The sequence below is a fragment of the Lepisosteus oculatus genome, chromosome 14, assembly GCF_040954835.1.
Source record: "Lepisosteus oculatus isolate fLepOcu1 chromosome 14, fLepOcu1.hap2, whole genome shotgun sequence".
In the NCBI taxonomy this organism is placed as follows: Eukaryota; Metazoa; Chordata; class Actinopteri; order Semionotiformes; family Lepisosteidae; genus Lepisosteus; species Lepisosteus oculatus.
The window spans coordinates 6,951,666-6,977,462 of NC_090709.1; the positions used below are offsets into that span (position 1 = coordinate 6,951,666).

The 25,797-nt window shown below is 50.1% G+C and overlaps 2 non-coding genes and 2 pseudogenes across 2 annotated transcripts; 3 read left to right on the forward strand and 1 right to left on the reverse strand.

The window, feature by feature from the left end:
- Positions 1 to 863: 863 nt before the first annotated feature.
- On the reverse strand, positions 864 to 1,028 carry LOC138243528 (U1 spliceosomal RNA). Its single transcript, XR_011192183.1, has one exon. It is a non-coding gene; the product is annotated as a U1 spliceosomal RNA (small nuclear RNA).
- A 4,436-nt stretch (positions 1,029 to 5,464) lies between these two features.
- On the forward strand, positions 5,465 to 5,583 carry LOC138218930 (5S ribosomal RNA; annotated as a pseudogene).
- Positions 5,584 to 6,120: 537 nt separating this feature from the next.
- LOC138218670 (5S ribosomal RNA) lies at positions 6,121 to 6,239 on the forward strand (annotated as a pseudogene).
- Positions 6,240 to 19,855: 13,616 nt separating this feature from the next.
- On the forward strand, positions 19,856 to 19,928 carry trnaf-gaa (transfer RNA phenylalanine (anticodon GAA)). The gene has a single exon. It is a non-coding gene; the product is annotated as a tRNA-Phe (tRNA).
- Positions 19,929 to 25,797: the final 5,869 nt, after the last annotated feature.

The window sequence follows — 25,797 nt, forward strand, 5'->3', positions numbered from 1 at the left end:
GGTTGTTGCGGCCACAACACAAATTCTGAGCACTATATGATCACAGCGAGTTACCGAGACATACACAGCCAGTAGGAAAGGATGTACTCTCTTTGTGTGACACTAGTCGGAAAAGTCCTGACACTGCATTTCAACTGAGCCCTAGTATACATCAACCCTTCGACACTCTGAGTGCCAACTCTCTTGTGTGTTTTCTCCATCAAGCAGGTCATGAAGGCAGCAATTACAGTTTGCTTACATGACGCACGCACAACATGGCTGTATGCTCCCATATGGTCTAGCGGTTACGATACCTGATCTTCACCCAGGTGGCCTGGTTTCAGCTCCTTGTATGAGAACGTGTCAGTTTTGCCTCCTGCTTTCCAAAGATCAGCACCATGTTTTACGCCTCCCCCGAATATCGAAGCTGCCTCTAAATCTGCAAATGAAGATGAGTCGATAAACCACTTGTTTTTCGTATAACTATACATATATTCATTTATTACTGATTTCATTCATTGAGCACGGATACAATAGAGGTACAGCCATTCACTGTTTGACATGTCTGCACTGGTACAGAACCTAGCAATCAGAAAACGGGTGAAACTGTCTTGAGAATTAGCATACAGTACCGAGGCCCCCATGACCAAATAAAGGCTAACCTCGATAATCAGCCTAAATAATGCAGACAACAGCAAAACGACTGACTTTGAAAAGGGAATGAATGTCCGGAAGGAGTAGTGTAACCAGCTTGAAATGCTTCTCCGGACCTCTAACTAAAAGAAACCGGGAACCAGCAGTGGCATCGAATCCTTTCGAACTGGGATCCTATCGCAGCTCGTGGTGTCCTAACTCTCCCGTATCTGATATTGGACCAAGCACATCAGGGGAGAGCGCGAACGCAGTCCCCCACTACCAGAAATTATGCAGTCGAGATTCCCACATTTGGGGAATTCGCAGGGGTCAGCACAGCCGGAGTGCAATGGCCGAGCCTCGCCCTGGGTGAATCAATTTTTTAAGAACTTTATTTTCTTTTCACAAAAAAATACAGGACATCACAAATTAGAAAGCTTTACATTAATATACATACTTAAAACAGTATATATAATCACATCTCATTACATTTTGACACGGTACCAGTTATATAGCAACAATTTATTTTTTTCTGGTGCAAATCACATTCTTTACTTAAACATGATAATGTTTTTCACAGTTTCTTGAGATATTGACCTATGCTCTCAATTTCCCACAGATTTTCTGCTTCCTCCCTCCCTTCTCTCCACAGATCTCTGAGGTAATAGTTCTCTCGGGTGATGAACAGGGCCAGGCTACCTGCTGCCTTGACTGGGACCTCGATGCCTTTGAACAGCCCCATGTTCCTCACTCTCCACAGGGCGTCATTCCCACTGTTCACCACGGCCCAGATCCTGTCAAACACGTCAGGAGGAAGTTTGACAGGAGAGATGCCGTTGTAGCGGCAATGCTTGTTAATAAGACAGAATTAAGCGGTGGTATTCTGTCCTAAATGAGGCCCCATCTCACCCTCCATCTTTGTGGTGCAGCCACAGAGAAAGTATTCATGCAGGTTGATTTAAGATGTTTTCTTTTGATAATGGACAGCTCCCAGATGGGGATGCACTTAGCTTAGCCTGGCTATCATGATCAATGGTCATCCATTGGTGCCTATCTGTCTAGGGAGTGCCGAATGGACATCTGGACTGCATTCCTAAGTGTCAAGAGTAAGTGACTCATATCTCACCTTGACCAACCAATCAGGGACTGGCAGGGCGTGGTAATACCACGTGGGTCTCTAATGCCCGCCAAACTCTCAACCAATCAGCACACATCTATGTCTTGGTCAAAAAGGGAGCGCAAGCTCAGATCGGGGCTCTCCTTGGCCATTTTCGCGCATCCTCAGAGACAATCACGTGACAACTGCTGTTGTCTGCAAAGGGACTTGGACTTTGTTCTAAGCGCGAGGCCGAGGATCCCATACGTACTCAGAATTCTACCAACGTGAATGATCCGCTTGATCAACGGCAGCCTACAGTTGGACCCTCGTCGACAACCTGAATAGCTTATTCAGAAGCAGCGCTGGACCAGGAACGAACCAGCTTCTTCCCAGGCAAAAGAGTGACTTGTGAGGACTCGTGGTCACACTCTGTGCATAGAGACTTTCTACTAGCCAGCTGGACTGCTGGTAGATCTCCTCGGAGCAACGACTGCCCTGCGCGCCGCAGTCAGATTCCTCCGCCCGTCCTACTCCGAGCTGCACCTTGACTGGTTGGCCGGTAGCCAGAGAACGCCGACACAACGCCCATTGGACAACCGCTGCAACAGAGGCTGCAACAGAGCCTGTCAGCTGGTTTGGTGTTCGTGCCGGGAGATTCCAAATCCATACACAGCGGATAAGTAAACCCCATGTTCTACATTGTGTCTCGAGAATTCAATTGTACCTCAACACAAGTTGTTATCAATTTAATTCATGAGTAATGTATTTACTTCCGAGTTTAGAGTAACAGTGGGTAATAACACTGATTAGCGATTTGGTAACCGAACTATATATATTGACATATATTCTCTGTTGTGTATCTCTTTGTGTTGGCATCTCTTCGAGATTATATACCTTGTATATTGATAACCCTCACAGTAAGGTCTGCCGCTCGTATCCAGGCAGACTAGTATATGTTTGGTGCACAATTTATATGAATAAATGTATCTCGTGTATTGAACCCGTGTGTGTGCGTTGTTAGTTGTTCTGACGATTGATTTTCTAAAAGCCACAACGAACAACCTCGTGATTACTGCTACAATTAATAATTGTCTCAGTAAACCCATCAAACCTCTACAACCACGATACACCACCATAAACTATATTAATTTAGGAACATAAACATATAGTGTAAACTGTATATGGCTGGTATTGGTAGTTTAAAGAAAAAAAACACACCAGTATTCCACTTTCTTCCTAAACATTTTAAGCATCAAAGTCTTACATGTAGTAAGATTTTACCACGTTTCGGAAACGTTTTTACATGCTCCTTCTGACCATCTTAACTTTATATACTTTGTGAAAAGTCATAAGATATTAACATTTTCTGTGAATGTGCTCGTTATCGGAGTAAACAAAAGCATACTTTTAGAATTTGATTAATGGGGAATATAATATGGAATCACGTACCTAAAGAAATTAATAACGATATAATTATTTTTATGTACTGTAGCTCAAATAGTAGTATAATACACTTTCTATGGATACATGTGCTTCTACGCAACGCAGAAGCACATCCACAAGTAACATTACCTAGCTAAGAGAGGACATTGGCTAGCCATTATGATAAATACAGTGGAAAAAAGCAATTGGGAAAATAAGACCTGCTGATCTGTTATACATACCAGGAAGAGAACAGAATATGATTTTTTTCTGTTCGAAACGTGTGTTGTCTTTATGAAATTCATGTATTTTAAACGTTTAATTAAGAAGAAAAAAACTTACAGAAAGATACTAAGCTGATCACGAGATAGAAAGATCACCCGTTTTTCGCGCATAAAAAGTGGCTATTAACTGGGTGAACTGTTATTAACTGGAGTCAACTGGGTGAAAACACATAATATGAACATGAAACAAAACAAAAAATAAAAATAAGATACAATCTACAGACATTAAAACCGGTGTCATGGAAATATAACTATCAAGGAAGCCACAAGAGTTCTCACCTGAGTAAGGTCTTTATTTCAATATTGGGAGCAACCAGAGACTCAATTTGTTCCAAGCAGTACAGGGTTTTCATAAGACGTTGCGCTGGAAAAAAGCTCAGCGCTTTGTCCCTTCTAAAACTTCCACTTTCCCTAAGAGAAAACAGATGACATCAAAAAGCGAAAGAAGAAGCACTAGATATGTTATTCAAAGCTTATCAGTTACTTTCAGCTAATTCTAATGACTCAGACAGCATATATTGTTTTGGTACATTGTCTTCTAACGTAACCTAAACAGTGTACTTTGTTGACGCACTGTTTTCTAAAATTCTGCACGTACTGTAGCACAGCAATTACATCCTTGAAATATATTATCTAAAAGCCCCAATATATTTCTTTGCAAAGCTCTCTACATTTTAAGAATCAATTTACTTATTAGATTTCCACTTCAAGACTTGTTCGGCTGGCGTTCGGGGAGTCGCGTTTTTCAGAATTGTATTGAGAACGTTTTCCACAGAGCTCAGAAGTCAAAGCACAGCAGCAGCTCTCCACAGCGATCCTCTATAGCGCCCTTTCTCCCGCAGCTCCGTCCTCATTGGAAGGAGGCAAGAGTGAAAGGCTGAAGTGAAATAGAGCGGGGACGAAGGCAGTGAAGAGAGAGAACGTGGGAAGAAGAGAAAAACGCAAGGGAAAAAAAGCAGCGTCGTAAAAGAGGTGACGGAGCTGTCCTCTCAATAAGATGGGTGCCAGCGAGCCTTGCTCTCACTTACGGCCACACCCCCTTGAGCACGCCTGATCTCGTCTGATCTCGGAAGCTAAACAGGGATGGGCCTGGTTATAATAATAATAATAATTGCTTACACTTATATAGCGCTTTTCTGGACACTCCACTCAAAGCGCTTTACAGGTAATGGGGACTCCCCTCCACCACCACCAATGTGCAGCATCCACCTGGATGATGCGACGGCAGCCATAGTGCGCCAGAACGCTCACCACACATCAGCTATCAGTGGGGAGGAGAAGAGTAATGTAGCCAATTCATAGAGGGGGATTATTAGGAGGCCATGATTAGTAAGGGCCAATTGGAAATTTGGCCAGGACACCGGGGTTACACCCCTACTCTTTTCGAGAAGCGCCCTGGGATTTTTAATGACCACAGAGAGTCAGGACCTCGGTTTTACGTCTCATCCGAAGGATGTAGTGGTTAGTACTTGGATGGGAGACCGCCTGAGAATACCAGGTGCTGTAAGCTTTTAAGCGCAGGAGGCGCCCTATCCCCGCTCGCTCGCTCATTCCCCTGTTCACACGTGCAGTGTGGCTTGTCCGTCTGTTTATTTGTCAGCTTTGGCGAGACACGGGTGCTTGTGTATTAGCGTGAGCGTTTTTTATTCTGATCAGGAACAGTTTTACAAGTCCGCAAAGGATCGAGGAAAGGTTTATCGCCAGCTGAAAAGAGACACAGCGCTTCGGCTGTGGAGACTTGTTCGGCTGGCGTTCGGAGAGTCGCGTTTTTCAGAATTGTATTGAGATCGTTTTCCACAGAGCTCAGATGTCAAAGCACAGCAGCAGCTCTCCACAGCGATCCTCTATAGCGCCCTTTCTCCCGCAGCTCCGTCCTCATTGGAAGGAAGCAAGAGTGAAAGGCTGAAGTGAAATAGAGCGGGGACGAAGGCAGTGGAGAGAGAAAACGTGGGAAGAAGAGAAAAACGCAAGGGAAAAAAAGCAGCGTCGTAAAAGAGGTGACGGAGCTGTCCTCTCAATAAGAAGGGTGCCAGCGAGCCTTGCTCTCGCTTGCGGCCACACCCCCTTGAGCACGCCTGATCTCGTCTGATCTTGGAAGCTAAACAGGGATGGGCCTGGTTAGTACTTGGATGGTAGACTGCCTGGGAATACCAGGTGCTTTAAGCTTTTAAGCGCAGGAGGTGCCCTATCCCCGCTCGCTCGCTCATTCCCCTGTTCACACGTGCAGTGCGGCTTGTCCATCTGTTTATTTGTCAGCTTTGGCGAGACACAGGTGCTTGTGTATTAGCGTGAGCGTTTTTTATTCTGATCATGAACAGTTTTACAAGTCCGCAAAGGATCGAGGAAAGGTTTATCGCCAGCTGAAAAGAGACACAGCGCTTTGGCTGTAGAGACTTGTTCGGCTGGCATTCGGAGAGTCGCGTTTTTCAGAATTGTATTGAGATCGTTTTCCACAGAGCTCAGATGTCAAAGCACAGCAGCAGCTCTCCACAGCGATCCTCTATAGCGCCCTTTCTCCCGCAGCTCCGTCCTCATTGGAAGGAAGCAAGAGTGAAAGGCTGAAGTGAAATAGAGCGGGGACGAAGGCAGTGAAGAGAGAGAACGTGGGAAGAAGAGAAAAACGCAAGGGAAAAAAAGCAGCGTCGTAAAAGAGGTGACGGAGCTGTCCTCTCAATAAGAAGGGTGCCAGCGAGCCTTGCTCTCGCTTACGGCCACACCCTCTTGAGCTTGCCTGATCTCGTCTGATCTTGGAAGCTAAACAGGGATGGGTCTGGTTAGTACTTGGATGGGAGACCGCCTGGGAATACCAGGTGCTGTAAGCTTTTAAGCGCAGGAGGCGCCCTATCCCCGCTCGCTCGCTCATTCCCCTGTTCACACGTGCAGTGCGGCTTGTCCGTCTATTTATTTGTCAGCTTTGGCGAGACACGGGTGCTTGTGTATTAGCGTGAGCGTTTTTTATTCTGATCAGGAACAGTTTTACAAGTCCGCAAAGGATCGAGGAAAGGTTTATCGCCAGCTGAAAAGAGACACAGCGATTCGGCTGTGGAGACTTTATTAATAAGGCCCCTCAGTAGTTGAGATCTCTGTTATACCCATCTAGAAACATGCAATCAGCATGTTATTGCTGAAGCAATAGTCACAACATTATTCCACACCTGGGTGAGAGGCGGGTTATGATGACAGTCATGCTTTCTACACCTTATACTGAGCTCAGAAATGGACCAAGCGGACATCTCACGAGCAGATCCCTCCGCGTATAAGAAAGGCAACTTGTCTCAGCAAAAATACCACGGATTCACATCCAAAATATGATAAAAAGGCAAAAACCCCACACTTGGAATGCAAACGTACCCTAAAAAGGAAACACGGTTTTAAAACGAACTTGATTTTCCCCTGGAGAAACCTTTTTATGGACACACATCGCATCTATTACACATGTAGAACTAAATATAAAGATAAAACTTAATATAAGAAGTCATGACATATCACACATGACGAAGTCTGGTCCAGAATAAACAGTTTACACTGACCCACCTTTATTTACCCTGGTCACTCACTTCTATTAACTGTTTAACTGGGTAACAAATTAAAATTTGTTTCAATTTGGGATCTACACCTGGGAGCCCTGAAATGTTGGCCAGAGGGGAGAAGCTGATATTCAGACGTGAGAATATATTAAAAAAAAGGATCTGATGTTGTTTTTCACCTGTCTAATCAAAGCTTGTTCAATAATTATGATTATAGGACACACGAGTTTATAATCATACTCATTCCACTTTTTAACCCCGTATATATGCACAATATGAAACGTATATACACTAAATCTCACGTGTGACTCCCATAATATACATTTCTTTACGAAAATTAGGAACACTTACTACAATTATCAACCCCCCATGACGAGGCAATATTTCATACCTTTGTTTCTTTGTGGGTTCAAAGTTCTGTCCTGTCGTTTCACACGTAATGTTTTGGTAGTTATCTCAATTTTCCTTTGCAATTATCTCCAAGATCATCATCAACTTTTTGTAAAACGTTATGCACAACTGATATTTAAAGAAAGTCCTGTACCAAAACGTCTTCGTAGGGAAAGACAACTTTTTTTCCCTTACGTTAGTCGCTACACGGTTACTCAGAAAATCCATTCACCGCCTTTAAAAAAAAAGTTTCGTTTTTTATTGTGGTTCACTGACATTTCTGTCACAATTCTGAGGGACCCCAAATAAATTTCACTTGCCGGTATAAAGACGCCGGCGAGGATAAGACAGGTATCGAGCCACCTGCGTATCTAGCGGACGTTTAAAATAAAAAAAATGGCGTGTAATGTTACGAAGGGCTACTGTTTTTTTTATAGTTTGTCGATTGTAAGGGACGTGGGCCGCGACAGAAATACTGGACGGGGTGGGAAAAGGTTTATTGATGGTTTATTGTACCGCAACGGTCACAATTGACTCACCAGCAAAGATGGCGCCGAGGCCACATCGACTCCCTCCCGCCCTGCCTCGCACCGAAGTTCGAGCTGCGGAGCGCGACGCCAAACCGCTCTCCTGAGCTACGGTCTCCGCCGCCTCCATCGGCTCGTCCTGATCTTCTGTCTCCACTGACACGCAGCTCAGGGACTTCAAAAAGACGCATCGGCGCTTCTGAAGCAGAGACAGGAGAGTCACGTTAAGAGTCGGACTGGACACTCCAGTACATGAACACTGCACTGAGAGAGAGAGGGGTTGATACAGACACACTGACTGGACACTCCAGGACATGAACACTGCACTGAGAGAGAGAGGGGTTCATACAGACACACTGACTGGACACTCCAGTACATGAACACTGCACTGAGAGAGAGAGGGGTTCATACAGACACACTGACTGGACACTGGACAGGAGTAAAGAGAGGATCAGAGCATTACCCACCTTCTTTTTCTTCTGTCTCACAGGAGGTGGTGATTGGACCTCCTCCAGCTGGAGTCCGTGGAGGGAGAGAGGGGGCAGGAGAGGGACAGCTCAGGGAGAGAAAGAGAGAGACAGGTGAGTCAAGTGTCCCAAGAGCACAGAGACTCTGCTGAGATCACACTCGCAGTGAGTGAGCCTGGGTGTAGCCCACTAATACTGACCCACTGGACACCACAGGACAGAGAGGAGGAGGAGGAGAGAGACACACTGCCTGGACACCACAGGACAGAGAGGAGGAGAGAGACACACTGAGGACAGAGAGGAGGAGGAGAGAGACACTGACAGACAGGGCTGAAAGAGAGAGAGACAGAGAGGCAGGGACAGGCAGACAGCAGGCCGAGAGAGACACTGAGAGACAGGGCTGAAAGAGAGAGAGACAATGAGACATCGGCGAACAGAGCTGAAGGCAGAGAGCAGAGGAGACAGGCCCAGCTGGGACAATGCAGGACAGACAGAGAGACAGACAGGGAGACACACGGAGAGACACAGGGAGAGAGACCCAGCTGGGACAACGCAGGACAGACAGAGAGCAGGGAGAAACACGGAGAGACACAGGGAGACAGGCCCAGCTGGGACAACGCAGGACAGACAGAGAGCAGGGAGACACAAGGAGAGACACAGGGAGAGAGACCCATTTGGGATAACGCAGGACAGACAGAGAGCAGGGAGACACATGGAGAGAGAGAGGAGGGAGGGAGACACAGCTGGGACAACGCAGGACAGACAGAGAGACAGGCAGGGAGACACACGGAGAGACACAGGGAGAGAGACCCAGCTGGGACAACGCAGGACAGACAGAGAGCAGGGAGACACACGGAGAGACACAGGGAGACAGGCCCAGCTGGGACAATGCAGGACAGACAGAGAGCAGGGAGACACATGGAGAGACACAGGGAGACAGGCCCAGCTGGGACAACGCAGGACAGACAGAGAGCAGGGAGACACACAGAGAGACACAGGGAGAGAGACCCAGCTGGGACAACGCAGGACAGACAGAGAGCAGGGAGACATGGAGAGACTCAGACAGAAGGACAGAAAGACAGAAAGAGAGAAGTACAGATGGACAAAAAGACAGAGAAAAGGACAGATGGACTGATGGACAGAAAGGCAGAGAAAAGGACAGAAAGACAGATGGACAGAGAAAAGAACAGAAGGACAGAGGGACAGATGGACAGAGGGACAGATGGACTGAAGGATAGACGGACAGAAGGACAGATGGACAGACAGACAGACTCTGCCCCACTTGCCTCGTCAGACATCTCAGCCTCTCTCCTTGCCCTCCGCACTGGGGAGCCCCAGGCGGGGCCTGGCGGGGCCAGGCGGGCGATGGGGGGCAGGACGGGCGGGGGCAGGGGCAGGGGCACCGCCCCGGGCAGCAGGGGGGGCTCGAGGGGCATGGCGGGGAGGAAGGGGGGGCGGTGGGGCGGGGCGGTCAGGGGCGTGAGGGGGCCGGAGGGGGGTCCGGGGCCGGGGAGCGGAGGGGGCTCTTGGGCGAGGGGGGGGGGACACCGAGCCGAACGAGCTGGGCGAGCCCGAGCAGGACGAGCCGGACGACCCCGGGAGCTCCAGCTGCAGTTCGGCCGCCCTCTCAAGCTTCTGGACGAGCTCGGGGAAACATGAAGACACCACGGGATTCTGTCCAGCGGGGAGAGGGGGAGACACAACGCAGGGGGGATGAGGAGCAGAGACTACGCCTGGACAGGTGAGTGTGTACAGTGTGTCCAGTAAGAGTCTGGACAGGTGAGTGTGTACAGTGTGTCCAGTAAGAGTCTGGACAGGTGAGTGTGTCCAGTGTGTCCAGTGAGAGTGTGGACAGGTGAGTGTGTACAGTGTGTCCAGTAAGAGTATGGACAGGTGAGTGTGGACAGTGTGTCCAACAAGAGCCCAGACAGGTGAGTGTGGACAGTGTGTCCAGTGAGAGTCTGGACAGGTGGGTGTGTACAGTGTGTCCAATAAGAGCCCAGACAGGTGAGTGTGGACAGTGTGTCCAGTGAGAGTCTGGACAGGTGGTTGTGTACAGTGTGTCCAGTAAGAGTCTGGACAGGTGGGTGTGTACAGTGTGTCCAGTAAGAGTCCGGACAGGCGAGTGTGTCCAGTGTGTCCAGTAAGAGTCCGGACAGGCGAGTGTGTCCAGTGTGTCCAGAAAGAGTGTGGACAGGTGTGTCCAACAGTAAGAAGCTGTCTTACCCTGTAACCTAGCTCAGGGGTGTTAGGGGGTGCTCTGTCTCCTCCCCAGATCTCACCTTCAGCTCTGGTGAAATGACGGACCACTAGGAGACGCTTGAAACGAGGACACAAGACAGAGGTTAGGTCCACAGAGCTCACTCAATCACTACAGCAAGCAGAGACCTCTCGGCCATCAGGACTGTGGGGGTCAGAGTGGGGAGCTGTAGGGTATCGGGAGTTTAGGGGTCAGTGTGGGGAGCTGTAGGGTATCGGGAGTTTAGGGGTCAGTGTGGGGAGCTGTAGGGTATCGGGAATTTAGGGGTCAGAGTGGAGTCTGTAGGGTATCGGGAGTTTAGGGGTCAGTGGGGGGAGCTGTAGGGTATCGGGAGTTTAGGGGTCAGTGGGGGGAGCTGTAGGGTATCGGGAGTTTAGGGGTCAGTGTGGGGAGCTGTAGGGTATCGGGAGTTTAGGGGTCAGTGTGGGGAGCTGTAGGGTATCGGGAGTTTAGGGGTCAGAGTGGAGTCTGTAGGGTATCGGGAGTTTAGGGGTCAGTGGGGGGAGCTGTAGGGTATTGGGAGTTCGGGGTCAGTGGGGGAGCTGTAGGGTAGATGTGGGGCACCGGGCCCACCACAGGGCGGCCGGTCCAGTCTCGCGGAAGGCGACCGGGTCAGACTTACGGAAAAGCACCGGGACTTGGGCCAGGACCTCTCCCGCTGCCAGTCCGGGTTCGGCCTGACCGGTGTGACCTGTGAAGACGCCAAACAGCCCATCTCCGAGACAGCTCTGACCAAATAGCCCAGCCCAGTCGTGTCGAGACTAGGGGCCTTGGGCAGTCTCTACAGTGTGTCCAGTGAGAGTGTGGACAGGTGAGTCTCTACAGTGTGTCCAGTGAGAGTGTGGACAGGTGAGTGTGTACAGTGTGTCCAGTGAGAGTCTGGACAGGTGAGTCTGACCAGTGTGTCCAGTAAGAGTCTGGACAGGTGAGTCTCTACAGTGTGTCCAGTGAGAGTCCGGACAGGTGAGTCTCTACAGTGTGTCCAGGAAGAGTGTAGGACGTCCAGAGGCAATCTGTGCTCTCAGAAGGCCATAATGGACCTGCAGCTTGGTTTTCCTCGGATCCGCGACCCTGTCTCTTGAGCCGAGGCGTGTCCTCAGTCAAGATCACCACTGGAAGTGTCTCTCCTCGTCTGGAGGTGTTACCTTGAGACCTGGTCTGTCAAGCGCTTTGCGCTGCTATGTGTGTGAAAGGTGCTCTATCAGTGAAGTTTATTATTATTATTATAATACAGCGAGCGCTGCTGGGGGCGGAGAGGCCAGTCGGAGGAGGGCTGGACGCTGGACGCTGGTCGGCGGGCGGGAGGGGTGGACTTACGACGCCTCGCCGGGCCCGGGTCCTGCTGCGACCGTGCACGGCCGTGCGGCATCTCTGTCGGTCCATCGTCCTGCCGAGACAAGCAGAGTCACAGAGGGGAGGGGAGGGGGCGGAGCCACACAGCTGGGCAGCTTGTTCCCCACCCCCGCCACTCTCTGTGTATAGTAGAGCCTCCTGTCCTGACTGGAGGAGCTCACCCAGCTGTGTCTGGAGAGAAGCCAGGGTATCGGCTTCAACCACAGGGCTGGGCAGCTTGTTCCCCACCCCCACCACTCTCTGTGTAGAGGTGCACCTCCTCTCAATATCTTTTTACAGCACGATCACACCCATAAGAGTGGAGTAATGGGAAAAAAAAACAACTTATTTCTCAACTTATTTTGTTATTTCTCGACAGCGGCATTTTTAACTGACTTACCGATTTCACGGGGATACTTCAGAGTGAATCTGAAGCTGGAACTATTATTTGATTGAAGTCGAAGTAACCCACGAATCTTTTTTGGAAGAAACACGTGTTTAGAAAGCGCTTTCCTCCTCCTCTCTCTTCACTCCTCTGAGCTCACGGGGCTCCAGCGCCGCCCCCCGCTAGATTCCGCCGCTCTGTGACGTCAGGCGGCTCATTGTGACGCCCCCGTGATGTCGCCCCCGACGCGCTCACGGCTCGGCCGCGAAACAAAAATGGCCGACATTTTTCGCGGTTGTTTTTTTTTTAGGTGGACATTTTATTTTTCCAACTCTCAGCGGCCAGCCGGGTGTCCCTGTACGACCCCGGTAGTCGCCACCTCGGACAGGCAGGGGAAACGGGTCCAGGTGTTTCCGGCCCAAGGGTTACAAAAGCTGCACTTGAATTTAAAAACAAAATCACGTCGAGGGCGCATTCAGCACCCCCACGTCCAACACGGGTTTCCGTGGGGTTTGGTTCAGTGAAATTAGCACCCCCCCTACCCCCAAGTCAAAGAAAGACCAACCTCAACCCCCCTCTAGCGGCCAAGGGCGGAAATTTCGGGCCACGCCACGTCCAAAAACCACGGGTTCCCCCCGCCCCCGTCCTGCGGGGAAAAGAGATGGCATTTTCTTTTCCGAGCGCTGCGTGGGACCTCACGACCCCCCCCAAAAAATCGGACTTCGTAGACGAGGAAAACCAGGCACGTCAACCTCTCTACAACACCACCCGGCCGTTTCTGTTTCAGACCGTGGGAAAAAAGAAAATTTCACCCCTCACCGACCACCGCGCAAAAAAACACAACTTCACGCTACAGAAACGGCCTGTGTGAGGAGGGGCACGGGAAAAAAATAAAACCTGCGTGTTTTCGGCAGAGTAAGCTCAGCGGGGAAACTCCCTGAATCTCGGGGTTGCTTCTTGAACCCCGAAAACGACCTTTTTTCTCTCTCTCGTTTTCTTGGTGTCTGGGACGTTCACGAACTCCGCCGCGTCGGTGCGATTCCCAGCGGGACTTGAACATAACCCCCCCCCCCCCGTGCAGCCACAGCGCCCCAGTGTGGCCGAGAGGACCACCACCCGCAGGGTTGAGCTTTTACTGCCGTGTCCCGCTTTCACTCTGGCGATAAAGGAGGGAATCAAGGAGGAGAATTAATATTGTGATCCACCAGTCCATCACAGGACACGCACACACCCTGGACAGGACACCAGTCCTTCACAGGATACCAGTCCATCACAGTACACACACACACCCTGGACAGGACACCAGTCCATCACAGGACACACACACACTCACACACCCTGGACAGGACAGCAGTCCATCACAGGACACACACACACTCACACACCCTGGACAGGACACCAGTCCATCACAGGATGTTCAGTGCCACTCTCTAATAAAGTAGAAACGCGACATTAAACTCCGTTCAAAACGGGAGAAATCACCAGGACACCATACACTTTGCTCCGGACGATGGGAGACCTGTACCTTCACGAGTCCGGGTTGTGAAAACTTCTTCTGGCAGTTCAAAATGTTTCGAAGAGACTACAGCGCTACCCTGTTTTCCATTTCTATCGTGTATTATTATACAGTAATAAGTATCTGTACTGATCACAGAGTCCCCCTCTCACTGCCAGAACTGAAGCCCAGTGCAGCACGAATAATAATAATAATTAATTCGTCTGGACTCTCCGCTCAGAGCTCTTCCCAGGTCAGGGGGATCCAGTGGGGAGGAGAGCAGAGGGATGGAGCCAGTTCAGAGAGGGGGGTGATTAGGAGGCCATGATGGGTCAAGACCAGGGGGGGAATCAGGCCAGGATAGTGGGGTAACACCCCTACTCTTCTCCAGAAACACCCCGGGATTGTTAATGAGCACAGAGAGTCAGGACCTTGGTTTGACGTCTCATCTGAAGGACGGCGCCTGTTTACAGTCCAGTGTCCCCCGTCACTATACTGGGGCAACAGGACCCACACAGACCGCAGGGTGAGAGCGCCCCCTGCTGGCCCCACTCACACCTCTCCCAGCAGCAACTTTGGAGGGGGGAAACCAAAAGCTAAACAGATTTTTTTTTAATTTTTTTATTGATGCTTAACAAAAGAACAAAAATTACAAGCTTCAGTCCAGACTGGGGTCTGGGGTCCCTCAGCTTCAGTCCAGTCCAGTTTGGGGCCCCTCAGCTTCAGTCCAGTCCAGTCTGGGGCCCCTCAGCTTCAGTCCAGTCCAGTTTGGGGCCCCTCAGCTTCAGTCCAGTCCAGTCTGGGACCCCTCAGCTCCAGTCCAACCTGGTGTCCCTCAGCTCCAGTGCAGTCCAGACTGGGGTCCCTCAGCTTCGGTCCAGCACAGACTGGGGTCCCTCAGCTTCGGTCCAGCACAGTTTGGTGTCCCTCAGCTTCGGCCCAGCACAGACTGGGGTCCCTCAGCTTCGGTCCAGCACAGTCTGGGGTCCCTCAGCTTCAGTCCAGACTGGGGTCCCTCAGCTTCGGTCCAGCACAGTCTGGGGTCCCTCAGCTCCAGTCCAGTCCAGTCTGGTGTCTCTCAGCTCCTGTCCAGTCCAGTCTGGGGCCCCTCAGCTCCAGTCCAGTCCAGTCTGGTGCCTCTCAGCTCCGGTCCAGTCCAGTCTGGTGTCCCTAGGCTCCAGTCCAGTCCAGTCTGGTGTCCCTCAGCTCCTGTCCAGTCCAGTCTGGGGCCCCTCAGCTTCAGTGCAGTCCAGTCTGGCGTCCCTCAGCTCCAGTCCAGTCCAGTCCAGTCCAGATCTTAGCTGGCACAGAACCAGGAAAGGAACCTGGAAAGAATATTGTTATTGCAGGTGTGAGGGACACAGACATAGACGTCACCATGACATCAAACAGCAAGAGGAGACTCCTCCTTGAATCACAGACACGACCGGGCGGCGCCCCCCTGTCTGCTCACCTGCACCTCCTCTTCCTCTTCTTGTCCTTCCCGGCAGCCTGCTCCTCCTCTCCCTCGCTCTTCCTCTCCTGACCCACGGTCTCCGCCGCCTCCATCGGCTCGTCCTGATCATCTGTCTCCACCGACACGCAGCTCAGGGAGTTTAAAAAGACGCACCAGCGCTTCTGAACCAGAGACAGGAGAGTCACGTTAAGAGTCGGACTGCACACTCCAGGACATGAACACTGCACTGAGAGAGAGAGAGGGGTTCATACAGACACATGACTGGACACTCCAGGACATGAACACTGCACTGAGAGAGAGAGGGGTTCATACAGACACCCTGACTGGACACTGACTGGACACTGGACAGGAGTAAATAATTAATATAATAATAATAATTGCTTACACTTATATAGCGCTTTTCTGGACACTCCACTCAAAGCGCTTTACAGGTAATGGGGACTCCTCTCCACCACCACCAATGTGCAGCATCCACCTGGATGATGCGACGGCAGCCATAGTGCGCCAGAACGCTCACCACGCATCAGCTATCAGTGGGGAGGAGAGCAGAGTAATGTAGCCAATTCATAGAAGGGGATTATTAGGAGGCCATGATTGGTAAGGGCCAATTGGAAATTTGGCCAGGACACCGGGGTTACACCCCTACTCTTTTCGAGAAGCGCCCTGGGATTTTTAATGACCACAGAGAGTCAGGACCTCGGTTTTACGTCTCATAAAGAGAGGATCAGAGCATTACCCACCTTATTTTTTTTCTGTCTCACAGGAGGTGGTGATTGGACCTCCTCCAGCTGGAGTCCAAGGAGGGAGAGAGGGGGCAGGAGAGGGACAGCACAGGGAGAGAAAGAGAGAGACAGGTGAGTCAAGTGTCCCAAGAGTACAGAGACTCTGCTGAGATCACACTCGCAGTGAGTGACACCGACACTAACCAGCCTCAGGACAGCACTGCTAGAGCACCACAACCCAGACTCAACCACATCACAGCACAGATCAAACAGCAATATCTCACACATTGGGACACACACACACAAACACAACATAAACTGGAATGCTACAGAACCTTAAACAGACAATACACACTAGCTGAATATTTGACCAAAATAAAAAATAACAAACAGAAACAGACCCTGACGAAGTACAGGCTCAGTGACCACAACCTGGCCATAGAAACTGGGCGACACAGGCAGACCTGGCTGCCCAGAGAGGACAGGCTGTGCTCCCACTGCCAGCGGGGAGAAATAGAGACAGAGGTGCACTTCCTACTGCACTGTGACAGATACTCTGGGATTAGAGAAACATTCTTCCCGAAATTCAGAAATCTAATCCCAGAGTTCCCACACCTGCCAGAATCACAACGGGTCCCAATCCTACTGGGAGAGGGAGGAGGGAACTCAGTTGATCTGGGAGCCCAGTATGTGATCTCCTGTCACAGCCTGAGGAACAGTGAGTCTGTCTCCCAATAATGCTCCAGCCGCCTACAGTATATGTCAATATTTTATAATATGTCTTTGTTGTAAATGTCTGTAACATCTCTGCTTTACGCAGAGAGTGGCGGGGGTTGGATGTCAAGGCCTGACGATACCGCATTACGCAGAGAGTGGAGGGGTGGGATGTCAGGGCCTGACGACACTGCTTTATGCAGAGAATGGAGGGGTGGGTGTCAGGGCCATACGACACTTTTTTATTCAGAGAGTGGAGGGGGTGGGATGTCAGGGCTATACGACAGTGCTTAATGCAGAGAGTGGAGGGTTGGGTGTCAGGGCTATACGACAGTGCTTTCCGCAGAGAGTGGTGGGGGTGTGATGTCAGGGCCTGACGATACTTATTTACGCAGAGAGTGGCAGGGGTGGGATGTGAGGGCCTGAAGATACTGCTTTTCGCAGAGAGCGGAGGAGGTGGGATACGACCTCTCAGTGGGGCCAGCAGGGGGCACTCACCCTGCGGTCTGTGTGGGTCTTAATGCCCCAGTGTAGTGACGGGGGACACGATCTGGCCCACCAGCGACGAGCAGGTTACCAGATCTAGACAAAGGGGGCAACTCTTAGTCGTATGAGCTTAGTCACACATCAAAGCGATTAAAAAAACAAAACAAACATATTATGTCTGTTACTAACGACTTTTTTTTCCTACATTGAAAGTCTCTTTCCCGGGTGATTTTCTAGCGCGACTGGGGCTCTTCATTTATCCTCTGTGTCTCATCGCGGGTGGATTTGAAACAGACCACAGAAGGTGGTCACACACTATATTATTATTGAGAGACAGGCTCACTGTACCTCAGGCTAGGACAGTAGATCACACTGTATTATTATTATTATTAATATTATTGAGAGTCTGGCTCACTGTTCCCCAGGCTGGGACAGGAGATCCCACACTGTATTATTATTATTGAGAGACAGGCTTACTCTCTGTTCCTCAAGCTGAGACCAGACATCACATACTGTATTATTATTGATTGACAGGCTCACTGTTCCTCAGGCTGGGACAGGAGATCACACACTGTATTATTATTATTGAGAGACAAGCTCACTGTCTGTTCCTCAGGCTGGGACAGAGGATCACACACTGTATTATTATTATTTAGAGACAGGCTCACTGTCTGTTCCTCAGAGTTGGACAGGAGATCCCACACTGAATTATTATTATAGAGAGACAGGCTCACTGTATGTTCCCCAGGCTGGGTCAGGAGCTCACACAGTATTATTATAATTATTGAGAGACAGTCTCACTGTCTGTTCCTCAGTCTGGGACAGGAGATCACACACTGTATTATTATTATTGAGAGACAGGCTCACTGTCTGTTCCCCAGGCTGGGACAGGAGATAACACTGTATTATTATTGAGAGACAAACTCACTGTCTGTTCTTCAGGCTGGGACAGTAGATCACACTGTATTATTATTATTGAGAGTCTGGCTCACTGTTCCCCAGGCTGGGACAGGAGATCCCACACTGTATTATTATTATTTAGAGACAGACTCACTGTCTTTTCCTCGGTCTGGGACAGATGGTCACACACTGTATTATTATTGAGACAGGCTCACTGTCTGTTCCTCAATCTGGGACAGTAGATCACAAACTGTATTATTATTATAGAGAGACCTGCTCTTTCCTGACTGTTCCTTAGGCTGGGACAGCAGATCATAATCTGCTTTATTATTATTGAGAGACTGGCTCACTCCTGTCTGTTCCTCAGGTTGGGGCAGGAAATGACACACTGTATAATTAGTATTGAGAGACAGGCTCAGTGTTCCCCAGGCTGACACAGGAAATCACACACTGTATTATTATTATTGAGTATCTGGTTCACTGTTCCCCAGGCTGGGACAGGAAATCACACACTGTATTATTATTATTGAGAGACAGGCTCACTGTCTGTTCCTCAGGCTGGGGCAGGATATCACACACTGTATTATTAGTATTGAGAGAGAGCCTCAGTGTTCCCCAGGCTTGGACAGGAGATCACACACTGTATTATTAGTATTGAGATACAGACTCACTGTCTGTTCCTCCTGCTGGGACTGGAGATCACACACCGTTTTATTATTACTGAGGGACATGCTCACTGTTTGTCCTTCAGACTGGGAGAGGACATTCCACACTAGGTTATCATTATTGAGAGACAGGCTCGCTGTCTGTTCCTCAGGCTAGTACAGGAGATCACGCACTGTATTATTATTATTTAGATACAGGCTCACTGTGTGTTCCTCTGGCTGGGACAGTAGATCACACTGTATTATAATTATTGAGAGGCTGACTCACTGTTTCCCAGGCTGGGACAGGAGATCACACACTGTATTATTATTGAGAGACAGGCTCACTGTCTGTTCCTCTGGCTGGGGCAGGGAATCACACACTGTATTATTAGTATTATTAAGAGACAGGCTCGCTGTCTGCTCCTCAATCTGGGACAGGATATCACACACTGTTGTAGTGTTCTCTCACGAAGCACCAGTTCTGTAGGGGTTTGGGCATTTACTGGGACAATTATTTTTGTGGCAGTAAATCACAAAATTGATTATTTTAATGGTCTTAGAATCCAACCATGCGACATAACTCAAACAATGCACACACAGGTACTAATACACGAGGATACATTTGTTAATATATAGAATATGCATGCAAACCTAACAGATCTTATCGTAAGGGTTATCAGAATTCATTCAGTTACAAAGAGTTACACATATCAAGAGGACATAAGTTCGGTATATCATTCGTTTAGACCGTTTCGTAATTGAACTTGTTTACAACTTCTACATGAGATACTCAAAACAAGTACATAACCCTTAGGAATTAAATTGATATCAACTGGTTGGGAGCAGTAATGCAATAAGCTTGAATACTCACTGCTGGTGGGCCCCTTTTCTCACCGTTTCCGTAGTGCAGCGGTTATCACGTTTGCCTCACACGCGAAAAATCCCCGGTTCGAAACCGGATGGGAACAGCCTCCTTTTGTACGCTCCTGTACTTCACAGAGGTCTTGAGCGACCGGTCACATGTTCCTTTCCTTCTGAGTGACATTCCTGCAACACTCTCCCGCTCCTCTTGGTGCGCTCATGCCGCAACACAGGAAGGCTGGAGCAGGTGGCTGTGGGCTCTCCGTACTGCCGAAATAGCTCAGTTGGGAGAGCGTTAGACTGAAGATCTAAAGGTCCCTGGTTCGATCGCGGGTTTCGGCATTTTGTTTCATCGCGCCCTTTGTTCCTCTCTCCAGCGCCCCCTGCCTAAAGTGACGCGTCCCTTTCTCAGCCCGAAACGCAAGCGAGACACCAGCAGCGGTCCTTGCAGGTTTCCTTAGTGTAGCGGCTATCACGTTCGCCTAACACGCGAGAGGTCCCCGGTTCGAGACCGGGCAGAAACAGCCTCGTTTTGCACGCTCCTGTACTTCACAGAGGTCTTGAGCGACGGTCATTTGTTCCCAATGTATTTCCGGTGCCTTCGTGCACTCTTGTACCAAACGCACGTTCCTTCTGTACGCGGAGCCGATCATTTGCAATTGGGCTGTGCCGACAGACCAGGACGAGAATCGCCTGAGATGACGGAGTAAACGTGAGTTCCTGAATTCCTCTGGCCCGGGGAAGACACCGGTGTATGTAATGGGTGGTTTGCTGTAAGCCCAGAATTTGGTCTGGCAGGCGGTCCGCGGTATTGTGTACAGGCGTTCGAAGCTGGTGTAGGCGTCCCACACTGACAGATTGAAGAAACTGAGTCTCTTTAGTCTGAAGGGAGTGTCTCACACTGACAGGCCGGAGGAACTGAGTCTCTTTAGTCTGAAGGGAGTGAACCCAGGTGCCCTGTGCTGAGCCAGGATCAGGGTGGAGTGGCGATTGCCATGATCTGGCGAGCTCAAAGCTTCATCAGCTGCCCTTTGCCACAGGAGGTAAGAGGATGTCCAGTGATGACGTGCTTCCCTGTCCGTCGTGGCAGTGAACAGGTCCTGGTTACAGGATCTCTAAAAAAGGAAATAAAGACTGAAATCAGATCCGACCCACCATGCTGCCACGGCGACGGTGCACTGCCCAGTGAAAGTGGCAGCCTGTCCCTGGACTGTGGGTGGAAACTGGAGCACCTGGAGGAAACCCCCACAGACAAGGGAGAGAACATGCAAACTCCACACAGACAGCACCCACACCCCAGGTCCAGAACTGTGAAGCATGCCCGACGATGCGGAAGGGCTTTTACAAATGAGTGTGTAACTCACACTGGTGCCCAGGATGGCCTGCTACCGGAACGCAACCTAATTTTCTTAATACAGTTTGTTCGAAGCGGTTCGCAGGAGCTGGAGGTGAGGACTGAGCTGGGGTCCAGTGTGCGAGAGTGACTGCTGATGTCACGTGTGTGTGTGTGTGTGTGTGTGTGTGTGTGTGTCTGGATCATTGTGAGCGCCGTCAGGTTTGTGTATTTGTTTAAACAAGAGGACGTGTCTGTGCGGGTCTGACTCTGTGTGAGGGTGCAGCTCTAACTGTGCGCGCGGGCGTGTCTATCTCTCTACACTGCATGAGGGGCTAAATCTGCCTCCGAGAACCCGACTTTTCAGAAGAAAAATCTATGAAAAGGCACGGCCTGGCCCTCTTCTCTTGCTCCCGACGTATAACACACTGGGGGATGAAGCTGGTGTCTTCAGCTGTAACCCTAGCTATTTATGCAAACAGCTCTTTTATGAAAAGCAGCTCTAGGCCTAGACAAGAGGAACAGATAAAACAAATCTTGGATTTATGGCTTATTCAAAGCAGACTGAGCGCTGCTTTACTGTATGTAGGAGCCAGAGATGAAGAATGAGCTATTTAAGGAAATCAGGAGTGTGAGAGAGGGACTGTGTGCTTTTCCTCCCAAAAGAGAAGGCTTGTGGTTCTTTATGCTTTTCTGCACAGGCTGCCAACGTGAGTACATGTTGGGCTCTTGGTTTGAATGCTCGAGTTGTCAGGCTGGCGTTTTTTGTTCCTGTTGGAGCCCATAATTGTGAACAAGCCGCTTGAGGACGTCTCTATGCGGGTGTGTGTTTGTAATAACGTGTGTGTGCCTCTCTGTTTCAGTATAAAAAATGCATTTAAGACATTCAGCCTTTTCATGTTCCTAATATTCTTTCCTTCTCGACAATAATAACTAAGGTGGCTGCTGGAAGAGGTGTTAATGGGGCCAGCAGGGGGTGCTCACCCTGCGGTCTGTGTGGGTCCTAATGCCCCAGTCTAGTGATGGGGACACTGGACTGTAAACTGGCGCCGTCCTTCGGATGAGACGTAAAACCGAGGTCCTGACTCTCTGTGGTCATTAAAAATCCCAGGGTGTTTCTCGAAAAGAGTAGGGGTTTTACCCCAGTGTCCTGGCCAAATTTCCCATTGACCCTTACCAATCATGGCCTCCTAATAACCCCCATTTATGAATTGGCTTCATTACTCTGCTCTCCTCCCCACTGATAGCTGGTGTGTGGGGAGCGTTACTGGTGCACTATGGCTGCCGTCGCATCATCCAGGTGGATGCTGCACATTGGTGGTGGTGGAGGGGAGTCCCGATGTCCTGCAAAGCGCTTTGAGTGGAGTGTCCAGAAAAGCACTATATAAGTGTAAGCAATTATTATTCATTATAATGTAATAAGTCCATTACTTCTCACCCCTCCATTGCAAGGCATACACAACACAAACACCAGGAACAATTATCTCAGAAGCCAGTTAACCTCCCAGAAGAAATAAAAGGTGTTAAAAGTAAGTATCTCCTTTAGGTGATGACAGACTGGATCAAACAAAAACAACATTTGAAGTGAATTGCAAATGTATTGAGTTGTGATGCAACTGTAACTTGAACCTAACATGACTGGGGCGTGCATTTTTGAAATTGCATTTTCACAGCTGAAATACAAAATGAAGCTGATCGCAGTCCAAACTCAAGGTATTGTTGTAAAACTAAATATTCAACATGTTTCTACCTGTACCTTTTCAGCTCACTCAGAAGTCCATAGCCTGCAGCCTGGTGCCTCTCTGTCTCTCTCCCTCCACACTGCTGGTCCAGTGGAGGTGCTGTTTGATCCTGCAGGATCTGTCCAATCTCGTATAGTCTTACTGAGCAGCGCAGGGCTCCCTGGCCCCAGGTACGAACAGTGAGTGTCAGTGCAGAACAGCTCTCTGACACTCCGCTCCCTCACTCCAGCTGATCAGGGCAACTACACAGTGAGGGACCTTGAGGGAAGCAGTATCAGCACTGTGATCGTCACTGTGGGTGGTAAGCAGGTCTACAGTAGGGTCACTAGAGGGCTCTATATTCTTGACAGAGTGTGTTCTTCTATCATCCTCTGTCCTGATTGTCTTTCAGCTCACAGAGACACTGTCACCCTGCAGCCTGAAGCCTCTCTGTCTGTCCCTCTGTTCACTGGAGAGCCAGTGGAGGTGCTGTTTGATCCTGCAGGAGGTGGAAACTGGACCTCAGTGTGTTCTGTCAAGAACAGCACAGCCAGCTGTGTCCCCCAGTACAGTTTTTTTTTTTATTTTTGATGATTAGCCATATGTTGATTACAATATTGTACATAATGTATAATTTGAACCCGATATTTTTCAGGAGTGAATGATTGTATATTTTCAGAATAAATTTCGAAACCAAATTATTGTCCCTCGATCTCTGTCTCTCTCTCACCCTGCTGTCTGTCTGTCCCTGCCTCTCTGTCTCTCTCTTTCAGCCCCGTCTGTCAGTCTGTCTGTCCCTCGATCTCTGTCTCTCTCTCTCTCCTTCCTCTCTCTCTCTCGGTTTGTTTGTCCCTCAATCTCAATCTTTCTCTTTGCCCGCTGTCTTTCTGTGCCTTCATCTTTGTCTCTCTCTCTCCTTCCTTTCTGTCTGTCACTCTGTCTGTCCTGCGTTGTCCCAGCTGGGCCTGTCTCCCCGGCTCTCTGCCTTCAGCTCTGTTCGCCGATGTCCCACCAGCCCGTCTCTCACTCAGCCTGTCTCTTGACTTGCAGGAGGAAGAGGAGGTGGAGACAGCTCCTCCGGCAGGAGAGAGGAAGGAGGTCAGTGCTGGTCCCACCCTGCCTCCTGTCCTGTCTGTGGTGGAATTTCGCCGTCTTGTCTGTCCCTGGGTCTCAGTGTCTCTCTCTCTTTCAGCCCTGTCTGTCAGTGTCTCTCTCCTCCTCCTCTCTGTCCTCAGTGTGTCTCTCTCCTCCTCCTCTCTGTCCTGTGGTGTCCAGTGAGTGTGTCTCTCTCCTCCTCCTCTCTGTCCTGTGGTGTCCAGTCAGTATGTCTCTCTCCTCCTCCTCTCTGTCCTGTGGTGTCCAGGCAGTGTGTCTCTCTCCTCCTCCTCTCTGTCCTGTGGTGTCCAGGCAGTGTGTCTCTCTACTCCTCCTCATCTCTGTCCTGTGGTGTCCAGTGGGTCAGTATTAGTGGGCTACACCCAGGCTCACTCACCGCGAGTGTGATCTCAGCAGAGTCTCTGTGCTCTTGGGACACTTGACTCACCTGTCTCCCTCTTCCTCTCCCTGTGCTGTCCCTCTCCTGCCCCCTCTCTCCCTCCTCGGACTCCAGCTGGAGGAGGTCCAATCACCACCTCCTGTGAGACAGAAGAAAAAGAAGGTGGGTAATGCTCTGATCCTCTCTTTACTCCTGTCCAGTGTCCAGTCAGTGTCCAGTCAGTGTGTCTGTATGAACCCCTCTCTCTCTCAGTGCAGTGTTCATGTACTGGAGTGTCCAGTCAGTGTATCTGTATGAAACCCTCTCTCTCAGTGCAGTGTTCATGTACTGGAGTGTCCAGTCAGTGTGTCTGTATGAACCCCTCTCTCTCAGTGCAGTGTTCATGTACTGGAGTGTCCAGTCAGTGTGTCTGTGTGAACCCCTCTCTCTCTCTCTCTCTCAGTGCAGTGTTCATGTACTGGAGTGTCCAGTCAGTGTGTCTGTATGAACCCCTCTCTCTCTCTCAGTGCAGTGTTCATGTCCTGGAGTGTCCAGTCCGACTCTTAACGTGACTCTCCTGTCTCTGCTTCAGAAGCACACCAGACTGTGCTGGACCGAAGCTGAGAGACCCCAGACTGCACTGGACCGGAGCTGAGGGACACCAGACTGGACTGGACTGGAGCTGAGGGACACCAGTCTGGACTGAAGCTGAGGGACCCCAGACTGTGCTGGACCGAAGCTGAGGGACCCCAGTCTGTGCTGGACCGAAGCTGAGGGACCCCAGACTGTGCTGGACCGAAGCTGAGGGACCCCATTCTGTGCTGGACTGAAGCTGAGGGACCCCAGACTGTGCTGGACTGAAGCTGAGGGACCCCAGACTGGACTGGACCGGAGCTGAGGGGCCCCAGACTGGACTGGACCGAAGCTGAGGGACTCCAGTCTGTGCTGGACCGAAGCTGAGGGACCCCAGTCTGGACTGCACTGGAGCTGAGGGACACCAGACTGGACTGGAGCTGAGGGGCCCCAGACTGGACTGGACTGGAGCTGAGGGGCCCCAGACTGGACTGGACTGGAGCTGAGGGACACCAGACTGGACTGGACTGAAGCTGAGGGGTCTCATACTGGACTGAAGCTGAGGGGCCCCAGACTGGACTGAAGCTGAGGGGACCCATTCTGTACTGGACAGAAGCTGAGGGGTCCCAGACTGGACTGGACTGAAGCTGAGGGACCCCGGACCCCAGTCTGGACTGAAGCTGAGGGACCCCAGACCCCAGTCTGGACTAAAGCTAAGGGACCCCAGACTGGACTGTGGAAAACTTTCACATTATCTCCACCTGAGTCCTCAGATCGTCTGCATGACCTTGTATCATTAAGTATTATTTTAAGGTCCTGTGATGATCGTAAGATGGGGGGGGGGGTCACTAAATAAACCCTTGACATTAATCTGTATTGTAATTTTTGTTCTTTTGTTAAGCATCAATAAATTTTTTTTTTTTTAAATCTGTTTAGCTTTTGGTTTTTTCCCTCCACCCCCCCCACCGAAACGAACGAACAGAGTCTGTCCTTCTCTTTCATCCCGGAGAGTTTGTGGTTGACGGATTGAGGCCGAGAGCCCTCGTTGTCGGCGTGCCACCAGTTGGCGGGGATATAGCAGGGGGGCATCGTGTCCAATACTCCTTGAAA